We start from the raw sequence: 12,264 nt of genomic DNA, 5'->3' as shown, positions 1-12,264 counted from the left end.
AACAATCGTTTTCTCATCACTTGCCAACACCCAATTGTCTCCCCTTATTCCATCATGCAATGCAGACATACAGGTGTATTTCCCATTTCATCATACAATGCCGACATACAATGCAGACACACAGGTGTATCACTCATTTCACTATGCAATGCAGACCTATAGGTATATCACTCCCCCCTTATTTAATGTAATCATACAGGTGCTATTCCCCAAAACTATGAATAAAGTCTACTAACCTTATAATTTGCAGCTGAGGTTTTCAATGTTCGTTGAATTTCGTCACCACCTCTGTCGCGTACCAGTTTGCCACCGGCCTGTAAAGAACCCACAGAAAAGGGCCAGGTCTTTGATTTACGGATTTTTCATCCGCCCGTGCACGGTTTCGGTGTCTCCTTGGAACGACAGCGGCGGTTTGAAATCCGTCTCGAAGGACCAATTGTTAAATGAATTTTATATCTTTGATGATAATAATCAATAATCAATTCGCCTTGACTAATGCCCAAGGTTTGTAAGACAATGGGTTAAAATAATTAGGCAAGGACTCAGCTTTCTGCAAAAGGTATCTGTAGCTTTTATTCAGAGAACGTTCTGAGGTCAGGATAACAAAACAGTCATTATATAGTTCTTGCTTTCTTACGCACATGCATTTACACACACTGTTGGTGACCTGCTTCCCCCACAAACTTCTCACACTCTTTATCACTCTCCCGAGCTCGCCTGTTCCTTTCCCTCAAGGTTAGAAATGCTTTGAAGCTTTTACTCCCAGGACCATCTGTCTCCTGGTGTCCCTCGTAATTGCATATACACATTTCTTTCCCTATCCCATGGTTCCTGGACTTTCCAGAACTAATCAAACTTATCTATCCCTACATTGATCATTACATTGATTATTCATTAACCATTCTGTATGACTAATAATTCATCATGGTTTATTGATTCATTTACCTTTATTAGATAATTCTCTTATCAATGACCCACCTTTTATAACCAACTAGCGCACCTTAATATCACAGATGGGTTTGCTGTGGCTGTTCCTCTCAAATTACTGCATTTGATTATTTTATTTTTTTTATGATTTAAGCTTATTTAACTAGGCAAGTCAGTTAACCTCTCTGGGCTATGTGGGACGATTTCGTCCCACCTACGTAACAGCCACTTCAATCCAGTGGCGCGATTTTTGAATCGTTAGAAATGCTATAACTTCAATTTCTCAAACATATGACTATTTCACAGCTATTTAAAGACAAGAATCTCGTTAATCTAACCCCACTGTCCGATTTCAAAAAGGCTTTACAACAAAAGCAAAACATTAGATTATGTCAGCAGAGTACCCAGCCAGAAATAATCACACAGCCATTTTTCAAGCTAGCATATCATGTCACATAAACCCAAACCATATCTAAATGCAGCACTAACCTTTGATGATCTTCATCAGATGACACACCTAGGACATTGTGTTATACAATACATGCATGTCTGTTCAATCAAGTTCATATTTATATCAAAAACCAGCTTTTTACATTAGCATATGACGTTCAGAACTAGCATTCCCACCGAACACTTCCGGTGATTTTACTAAATTACTCACGATAAACGTTCACAAAAAGCATAACAATTATTTTAAGAATTATAGATACATTACCCCTCTATGCACTCGATATGTCCGATTTTAAAATAGCTTTTCGGATGAAGCACATTTTGCAATAATCTAAGTACATAGCCCGGCATTACAGGGCTAGCTATTTAGATACCCACCCAGTTCAGCCTCCACCAAAATCACATTTCCTATAAGAAAAATGTTCTTACCTTGCTTGTTCTTCATCAGAATACACTGCCAGGACTTCTACTTCAATAACAAATGTTGGTTTGGTCCCAAATAATCCATCGTTATATTCCAACAGCGACGTTTTGTTCGTGAGTTCTAGAATGCTTCTTCGCGGTGTCGCGCATGGCGCATTGGCGTGTCAAAAATGTCTAAATATTCCATTACCGTACTTCGAAGCATGTCAACCGCTGTTTAAAACCAATTTTTATGCCATTTATGTCGTAGAGAAGTGTTAATATTCCGACCGGGAGTATGCATTGAGCCTAAACAGCCGAATAAAATTTCTCCTCAGAAGCGACTCATGCACGCGCATCATTGAAAGGTCCTCCGAGCATCCACTTACAAAAGGCGATAATATATTTCAACCTGAGGTTCCCTCGTAAACCTTCAGTTATTTCGCGGGCTCTGAGAGCCTATTGGAGCCCTGGGAATTGTCACGTTACAGCTAAGATCCTTACTTTTCAATAAAAAGAGGTAAGACGCACGACTCCTTGTCAGACAGGGTACTTCCTGCTTGAAGCCTTGTCAGGTTTTTGCCTGCCATAGGAGTTCTGTTATACTCACAGACACCATTCAAACAGTTTTAGAAAATTCAGAGTGTTTTCTATCCAAACCTGAACAATAATATGCATATTCTAGCTTCTGAGTTGGTGTAGGAGGCAGTTAAAAATGGGAACATATTTTTTCCAAAATTCTCAATACTGCCCCCTATACCAAAGAGGTTAAGAACACATTCTTATTTACAATGTTATGTATTGCTCATCATTGTTGTCGGCTGTTGTTTACTTATTTATTTGTTGTCTCATCACATTATTTTACAAAAAAAAAACGGAAACGTAGCTAACACATCAGTATTTATTGTTTCGACGGGTCTTTTTAGTGGTATGGGGTTCCAGTATGGCGTCGCTGGTCGCATTGATTGACAGATCATCCCTGAAGTTGTTTTATTACGTAAAAGTTCTTTCACATTATGACGTTGGCTGAGTTACCGTATAAAATGCGATAGCCTTATCTCTTTGGTAATCACTTGGTTAAGTTTTACGTGATGAGAACATAAGCTCCAGTCATAGACTTTAACCATGGAGGATAATAAGGATAATAAGGTAAGCCTATGAATGGTTAACAGAGAAGGCCTATGCAGTGGTGTAGGAACCGATGCACCGTCTTTTTTTTAAATGCAGTGGCAGGGACCACAGGGTATACAGGACATCCCGCAAGTAGTGGCAGCTGGGTGGCGGTGTGGGCCAACGTTAATGTTCCGCTCATATAATCATTTTAAATATTGTAAAAAATAAAAAAAGTATGCATTATAATAACCTATGGAACTTGTTATAAATAAAATATGATCCTTGCAAAGATAACAGCAGTAGGCTACTTATCATAATTTTACCTAAATTATTATAATAATAGGTGACTCCATAACGCATTAATTACGAATCTTGATATCAGGCAATAGGATCTATGTGTATTTATAGCGAAAACCTGTACTGTGTAGTCATTTTGTTAGTTATTTAGCAGTCTTATGGCTTGGCGATTGAAGCTGTTCAGGAGCCTGTTGGTGTCAGACTTGATGCACGGTACCGCTTGCTGTGCCGAAGCAGAGAGAACAGTCTATGGCTTGGGTGGCTGGAGTTTTTAACGATTTCCGGGCTTTCCTTTCCCACCGCCTGATATAGAGGTCCTGGATGACAGGGAGCACAGCCCTGGTGATCAAATTGTATTTGTCACATACACATGTTTATCAGATGTTATTGCGGGTGTGTTGAAACGCTTGTGTTTCTTGCTAACAGTGCAATAATATCTGACAAGTAATATCTAACAAGTAATATAAAACAATACACACAATCTAAAGTAAAGGAATGGAATTAGTAATATATAAATATTTGGATGAGCAATGTCAGAGCAGCATAGACTAAGATACAGTAGAATAGGAAGGATACAGTATATACATATGAGATGAATAATGCAAAAGATATAATGAAACAGGCAGGGAGCAGGTCTCGATCCCTCAACCTTCTAGCCCGAAGTCCAGCGTGCTATCGACTGTGCCCCAAAAGCATGCTCGAGAGTCGATATCCGCGCTTATAAACCCAGGGTCGTTACAATATGTAAACATTATTAAAGTGAATAGTGTTCCATTGTTTGTGGCCAGTGATTTCAAGTCTCCGTATATAGGGCAGCAGCCTCTAATGTGCTAGTGATGACAATTTAACAGTCTGATGGCCATGAAATAGAAGCGTTTTTTTCCGTCTCTCTCCTGGATGATAGCGGGGTGAACAGGCAGTGAGTGGCTCGGGTGGTTGTTGCCCTTGATGATCTTTTTGGCTTTCCTGTGACATCGGGTGCTGTAGGTGTCCTGGAGTGCAAGTAGCTTGCCCCCGGTGATGCGTTGGTTGGGCTGATTTACTAGGCTGTCCGCACCACCCTCTGTAGCGCCATGCAATCGTGGGCGGTGTTATTACCATACCAAGCAGGGATGCAGCCAGTCAAGATGCTCCTTCTTAATTGTACAGCTGTAAAACTTTTTGAGGATTTGAGGACCCATGCCTAGGGCTGTGGCGATCATGAAATTTTGTCAGCTGGTGATTGACCGTTAATTAACATAAACACATTTAGCATCTCCTGGCTTCCACACATAGCCTACAAGCCACTGATGCAGACCTTTGGAACATCTACATATTAAAAAGTCGAATAAATCCATGTAACATAGCCTACACCATCACAATACATCCAGTCTATTTCAGAAGAACAGAATAGCATACTCTGACTTGTCCTTATGTTAGACCCTGATCTGGCTATGCCATATGGCTACACTAGTTCATTTAGCAGACAAGATTTAGTTAGAATTCCATGGCATTATTTTATAGTATGAAGAATACAATTGAACATAGCTGAATAAAATAAAATACAATATTTTCTCCAAACGATTTGAGGGAGTGCGCACATGTGGCTATTCTGTGTTTAGCAGTTAACAAAGAAATAGGTACTCCTATATGCTTAATTTAGAGTTAATTATGTAACTTTAGTTGTTCTACAAACGTTGGGCTATCCGTTTTGATTTTTAATACATTCTAAGGCTGTATGATGTGACTCTAATGATGATTTGAAAAAAGACGCATGAAAGGCATGAGCTCTGCTTTGTGTTTTTGCTCAGGCTGCAACTGTTATTCACAATTTGACAAGCACTTGATAATACCTCAAATTACCCGGCGACATCCCTTTTGTGTGACTGTAATGCCCCCTAAAAAAATCCATGCCTTTTGCGGCCAGGGTCCATTGTGTCCTTGGGCTGAATATAATAATTATAATTCCCTTCTCCTGGCTCTGAAGCACCTCTCACTCACATGGCTCTCTCAGATGGCTAATGAGAATTGAGCTAATGCCCATCAATTGATCGGGTCTTTCTCACAGGCTACTAGTGAAGACAGACACATTGGAGACTCAACTGCGTGCGTCCTTATCCAATTCCAAGGCGCGTATTGAAGATATTGGAAGAACTGTCTACATTTACTTTTCATCAGCCAACAAAATGAATAGGCCTAATGAACAGCAAAAGCACTAGCCTATGTCAATTTACTATCCCCATTGTACAAAAATTTACCTATTCTGTGTGAGATATAAATATTACAAACATAGTCTGGGACAGCTGTGGGATGCGATAGATCCCAAAATGAATACAACCGTTAGCAAAAAACGAATTTACCATGGCTAAGGGCTGTATCCAGGCACTTCGCGTTTCGGCTTGCTTCAGAACAGCCCTTAGCTGTGGTAAATTGGCCATATACCACACCCCCTCGTGCCTTATTGTGTAATTATAAACCAGGCAGTTTGGGTCCTGGATGCTTATTGGCTGAAACAGCATTTCAGCCATGTGTATATACGACAATATACCACGGGTATGATGCAAAAAGACTTGTTACTGTTCTATTTATGTTGGTAACCAGTTTTTATTAGCAATATGGCACCTCAGTGTTTGTGGTATATGGCCAATATACCACAGCTAAGGGCTGTATCCAAGCAGTTTTGCCTAAGAACAGCGCTTAGCCATAGTATATTGGCCATTATAAACTGGGTGGTTCGAGCCCTGAATGCTGATTGGCTGAAAGCTGTGGCATATCAGAGCGTATACCACGGGTATGACAAAACATTTATTTTTACTCTTCTAATTAAGTTGGTAACCAGTTTATAATAACTCTGCGTTGTGTCGTGCGTAAGAACAGCTCTTAGCTGTGGTATATTGGCCATATCCATGAGCATTTAAAAAATGGTCTAATTTGTTCCAATCAGAGTTTAAACAAAGATGATCCACATGATCAAAGTTTGGAAGGTCAAGTCCAGAAAATGAAGAAAGATATCCTGGGTTTAAACTATCCAGAAGATAGTGAAGTGAAGGATCCCCTGCCTCAGATCGAGCTGAAGGCTGTGACAAGGAGAAAAGTTAAGGTGAGACAATAGATTGAGGAGAGAAAGGGAAATCTGGGGTCTTACCTGTCCACACTCCAAACCTGTCCAATATGCCATACAACATGCTGTTGTGAGGTTGGAGGGTAAATTGTCCTTACAACAGACTTCCATAATAATATTCAATCACCAATCATTTACCCTAGCTCTTCTCAAAGGCCTGTAGCAACGGCAACATACAGTATGTCACTGACTGTATTGTCTTTTTAGACAAAGAGGAGGATCGGTGCCAACAGGTCCACAGTTGAACAGAGCACTGATATTGATGCAGCTGAGAGAGATTTTGTTGATAATCAGAATGATGAAGAAGAGGTGAAGAAGGATCCCCTGCCTCAGATTGAGCAGGATGCCGTGAAGAGAAATAAAGTCAAGGTAAGGGAATAGATTGAGCAGAGATGTGGATATTTGAGATATCTTTCATGTCTATAACTTGACCCTACAGCATATTGTTCTGAGGAAGGTAAATTGCCCATACAATACCCTTTTATCTCCTAATAGTAAATCTAGGGCTGACCCCATTTGGTCGACTGGTCGATTGTTTGGTCGATAGGCTATTGGTTGACTGGGATTTCTTAAGTCGCAAAAGTTTTTTTTTCTTCATGGTGCACATGGACACCTGTCTGATTCGCGCCTGTCACAGTTGACTAATCCATTGCCGAGGCCACAGTGATGGCACAGTCCATCACGCTAAGACGTGATACTGAAATTGTATATGGTTATATTATGTAAAAATAATGGTGCAACACTAATCAATCCAATATTATTTTATAACAAATGTGCTTTCTCCCGCGTTGGATACGGTCGCTGTCCGTGGTTCTGAAACATAATCTTCAGTGCGCCGTAGAATTGGGGCCCTTCCCTATGTTGCTATGTGCATAATAGCAAAGTTAACCAGCATATTGGGATTGAGAACAATGCTGCAGAGGCAGCAGCAGCAGCAGAGACGGGGAAACAGCCCTTGCCTTAGCCTAATTGTCTAAGAAGATTGAGGAGAGAAGAAAACACAACTTAATTAGGTCTATAATCAATAGCCTAATTGTTAAATGTGCCTGGCTTTGTAAATCATCCATATATATATATTACCAGGCAAAAGGGTTTTTCTTTATTTTTACTATTTTCTACATTGTAGAATAGTAGTGAAGACATCAAAACTATGAAATAACACATATGGAATCATGTAGGTACCAAAAAAGTGTTAAACAAATCAAAATCTACTTTATTTGAGATTCTTCAAAGTAGTCACTCTTTGCCTTGATGACAGCTTTGCACACTCTTGGCATTCTCTCAACCAGCCTCATGTGGTAGTCACCTGGGATGCATTTCATTAATTAACAGGTGTGCCTTGTTAAAAGTTAAGTAAAGGAAGTTCTTTCCTTCTTAATGCGTTTGAGCCAACCAGTTGTGTTGTGACAAGGTAGGGTTGGTATACAGAAGATAGCCCTATTTGGTAAAAGGCCAAGTCCATATTATGGCAAGAACAGCTCAAATAAGCAAAGAGAAACAACAGTCCGTCATTACTATAAGACATGAAGGTCAGTCAATCCGGAAAACTTTGAACGTTTCATCAAGTGCAAAAAACATCAAGTGCTATGATGAAACAGGCTCTCATGAGGACCGCCACAGGAAAGGAAGACCCAGAGTTACCTCGGCTGCAGAGGATACGTTCATTAGAGTTAACTGCACCTCCCATTGCAGCCTAAATAAATGCTTCACAGAGTTCAAGTAACAGACACATCTCAACATCAACTGTTCAGAGGAGACTGCGTGAATCAGGCCTTCATGGTCAAATTGCTGCGAAGAAAGCACTACTAAAGGACACCAATAAGAAGAAGAGACTTGCATGGGCCAAGAAACACGAGCAATGGACATTAGACCCGTGGAAACCTGTCCTTTGGTCTGATGAGTCCAAATCTGAGATTTTTGGTTCCAAGAATGTCTTTGTGAGAGTAGGTGAACAAATGATCTCCGCATATGTGGTTCCCACCATGAAGCATGGAGGAGGTGTGATGGTGTGGGGGTGCTTTGCTGGTGACACTGTCTGTGATTTGTTTAGAATTCAAGGCACACTTAACCAGCATGGCTATTATAGTATCCTGCAGTGATACGCCATCCCATCTGGTTTGCGCTTAGTGGGACTATAATTTATTTTTCAACAGGACAATTACCCAACACACCTCTAGGCTGTGTAAGGGCTATTTGACCAAGAAGGCGAGTGATGGAGTGCTGCATCAGATGACCTGACATCCACAATCACCCAACCTCAACCCAATTGAGATGTTTTGGGATGAATTGGACCGCAGAGTGAAGGAAAAGCAGCCAACAAGTTCTCAGCATAGGTGGGAAGTCCTTCAAGACTGTTGGAAAAGCATTCCAGGTGAAGCTGGTTGAGAGAATTCCAAGAGTGTACAAAGCTTCTGTCAAGGCTTTGAAGAATCTCAAATATAAAATATAAAATATATTTTGATTTGTTTAACACTTTTTTAGTACCTACATGATTCCATATGTGTTATTTCATAGTTTTGATGTCTTCACTACTATTCTACAATGTAGAAAATAGTAAAAATAAAGAAAAACCCTTGAATGAGTAGGTGTGTCCAAACTTTTGACTGGTATATACACACATATATATACATACACACAGATATAAGACAGATATAGCTTCTGTTGCCTGTTTGAGTATTTGTTTAATAGCCTACTGATTCTGTGAGCACCAAGCCTCATGCACCGGCAAAATGTTGAATTAAGCAATTTCACAGATTTGGCTGTTTTTAATCTTTGCTATGCTGTAATAAAGGCTTTACAATTTTTTTGTCGTTAGAACAGACTGGTATTGCTTAGAATTTATTTAGTGTTGTTTACACTGTTCCAAATGGTCAGAAAAAAACAATATTGTAATCCAACAGCAAATGTTTGGCACACATAATACTCTGTCAGCGCTTGCTCCTATACCCTCCTTGTTCTTGACCACCAGTAGTTTCCACAACTAAGTCAAATGTCTTCCACAGATCTGAATTTCCCTTTCCCTCCTAAGCAACCAGTAAACATTCACCCGTTTGGCGTTTATTTTTCACATCCTCCGCATCCATTTTGCTGTCGATTTTACTGTGTTCGGAGTTTGTTATAACCAATTTATTGATTTGATTATGATAGGCTATAGGTCAGGCCCTAATTGTCACATGCATGCGATGCTTACATGATTCACATAAAGAGAGCAAGGCTGAGGAAATAGGCACCTTCTGAGAGCCAATGGAAGCCTTAGAAAATGTCATGTTACAGCAGAGATGCTGTATTTTCGATAGAGATGCAACAGAAGGACAACAAATTGTCAGACAAGGCACTTCCTGTATGGAATCTTCTCAGGTTTTGGCCTGCCATACGAGTTCTGTTATACTCACAGACACCATTCCAACAGTTTTAGAAACTTTAGAGTGTCTTCTATCCAGATCTACTAATTAATTATATGCATATTCTCGTTTCTGGGCAAGAGTAGTAACCAGTTTAAAAATCGGGTACGTTTTTTTATCCGGCCGTGCAAATACTGCCCCCTAGCCCCAACAGGTTAACGGGATTTTATCTCGAAGGTGTCCTCTAGAGGTTAAGTGTTTTCAAACGTGGCCCCTTTCAGACAATTTGTGAACTCAGTGAGGTTAGCTTAATTTTTGTGCAGTGTGAACACGCCAAGGGAACCCAGACCCCTCAAAAGAGCCCCGAGGCAAACCAAAACAATCTCAAGAGGTGGTCTAACGTAGGCTTCCCTTTGGCTCAGTTGGTAGAGCATGGTGTTTGCAACGCAGGCATGGTGTGTGCAACGCCAGGGTTGTGGGTTTGATTCCCACGGGGGGCCAGTACAAAAAAAAAATGCATGAAATGAAATGTATGCACTCACTACTGTAAGTCGCTCTGGATAAGAGCGTCTGTATTACACTAGACTACTGCAATACAGTTTCCCCTTCCATAACCTCCTACATTGGTGGCACAAAAGAGATAAGATGATGTTCAGGTTCACAAAAATATAGGAACGCAACATGTAAAGTGTTGGTCCCATGTTTCATGAGCTGAAAGAAAAGAACCCAACAAATTTTCCATACGCACAAAAAGCTTCTCTCATTTTGTGCACAAATTTGCTTACATCCCTTTTAGTGATCATTTCTCATTTGCCAAGATAATCCATCCACCTGACAGGTGTGGCATATCAAAAAGCGGATTAAACAGCATAATCGTTCATTACACAGGTACACCTTGTGCTGGGGACAATAAAAGGCCACTAAAATGTGCAGTTGTCACAACACAATGACACATATTACTGAAGTTGAGGGAGTGTGCAATTGGCATGCTGACTGCAGGAATGTCCACCAGAGCTTTTGCCAGAGAATTGAATGTTCCTTTCTCTACCATAAGCTGCCTCCAACTTTGTTTTAGAGAATTTGGCAGTAGGTCCAACCGGCCTCACAACCGCAGACCAAATGTAACCACGCCAGCCCAGGAACTCCACATGCGGCTTCTTCACCTGCGGGATCGTTTGAGACTAGCCATCCAGACAGCTGATGGAACTGTGGGTTTGCTGAACCGAATAATTTTTGCAGAAACCGTCTCAAGGAAGCTTCTCTGCGTGCTCGTCGTCCTCACCAGGGTCTTGACCTGACTGCAGTTCGGCATCCTAACCGACTTCAGTGGGCAAATGCTTACCTTCGATGGCCACTGGCATGCTGGAGAAGTGTGCTCTTCAAAGATGAATCCCAGTTTCAACTGGACCGGGCAAATGGCAGACAGCGCGTATGGAATCGTGTTGGCGAGTGGTTCGCCCAATGTGGGCGGTGGGCTTATGGTATAGGCAGGCATAAGCTACGGACAACGAACACTATTGCATTTTATCGATGGCAATTTGAATGCAGAAATAAAGTGATGAGATCCTGAGGCCCACTGTCGTGCCACTCCTCCGCCACCATCACCTCATGTTTTAGCATGATAATGCACTGCCCCATGTCACACGGATCTGTACACAATTCCTGGAAGCTGAAAATGCCCCAGTTCGTCCATGGCCTGCATACTTACCAGACATGTCACCCATTGAGCACAATTGGGATGCTCTGGATCAATGTGCATGACAGCGTGTTCCAATTCCTGACAATATTCAGCAACTTCGCACAGCCATTGAAGACGGGGACAACAATCCACAGGCCACAACCAAGAGCCTGATCAACTCTATGCAAAGGCGATGTGTGGTGCTGCATAAGGCAAATATGACTGCAAGGCACTTCAGAACGTAGTGCGTACGGCCCAATACATCACTGGGGCAAAGCTGCCTGCCATCCAGGACCTCTACACCAGGCGGTGTCAGAGGAAGGCACTAAAAATTGTCAAAGACCCCAGCCACCCCAGTCATAGACTGTTCTCTCTACTACCGCATGGCAAGCGGTACCGGAGTGCCAAGTCTAGGACAAAAAGGCTTCTCAACAGTTTTTACCCCCAAGCCATAATACTTCTGAACAGGTAACCAATGGTTACCCGTACTATTTGCATTGTGTGCCCCCCCCCCTCTTTTACGCCGCTGCTTATCTTATATGCATAGTCACTTTAACCATACATCCATGTACATACTACCTCAATTGGCCCGACCAACCAGTGCTCCCGCACATTGGCTAACTGGGCTATCTGCATTGTGTCCCACCCATTATGTCAGTGTTGGAGCCCCTGGCTATCCATAAATAAAACAAGAATATGGGTCCGTCTGGTTTGCTTAATATAAGGAATTTGAAATTATTTATAGGTTTCTATTATAAGTATATTTTATCCAATTACATTTTTGATACTTAAGTATATTTAAAAACAAATACTTTTAGACTATTACTCTAGTATTTTACTGGGTGACTTTAACTTGAGTAAAAGTAAAGATACCTTAATAGAAAATGACTCAGTCATGTATGACAATTGGGCACTTTTTCCACCACTCCACTGGTTCTGTGTATAAGCCATTTAGC

General features: G+C 41.2%; 2 protein-coding genes and 1 long non-coding RNA gene across 5 annotated transcripts in view; 2 read left to right on the top strand and 1 right to left on the bottom strand.

Annotated features, from left to right (window-relative positions):
* Positions 1-12,264, top strand: part of LOC115156113 (uncharacterized) — a 306,615-nt gene that overhangs the window by 74,863 nt on the left and 219,488 nt on the right. The window lies entirely within an intron of this gene.
* LOC115156122 (signal transducer and activator of transcription 1-alpha/beta-like) overlaps positions 1-12,264 on the bottom strand; it is a 32,009-nt gene that overhangs the window by 10,876 nt on the left and 8,869 nt on the right. The gene's annotated exons all lie outside the window — the stretch shown is intronic.
* Positions 897-2,918, top strand: LOC115156131 (uncharacterized). The gene is made up of 2 exons (XR_003868189.1): positions 897-1,102; positions 2,547-2,918. It is a non-coding gene; the product is annotated as an uncharacterized LOC115156131 (long non-coding RNA).

This window comes from Salmo trutta, chromosome 20 (assembly GCF_901001165.1).
Source record: "Salmo trutta chromosome 20, fSalTru1.1, whole genome shotgun sequence".
NCBI classification, from domain to species: domain Eukaryota; kingdom Metazoa; phylum Chordata; class Actinopteri; order Salmoniformes; family Salmonidae; genus Salmo; species Salmo trutta.
The sequence above is the reverse complement of the archived record's forward strand: the minus strand, read 5'-3'. Positions and strand labels throughout refer to the sequence as shown.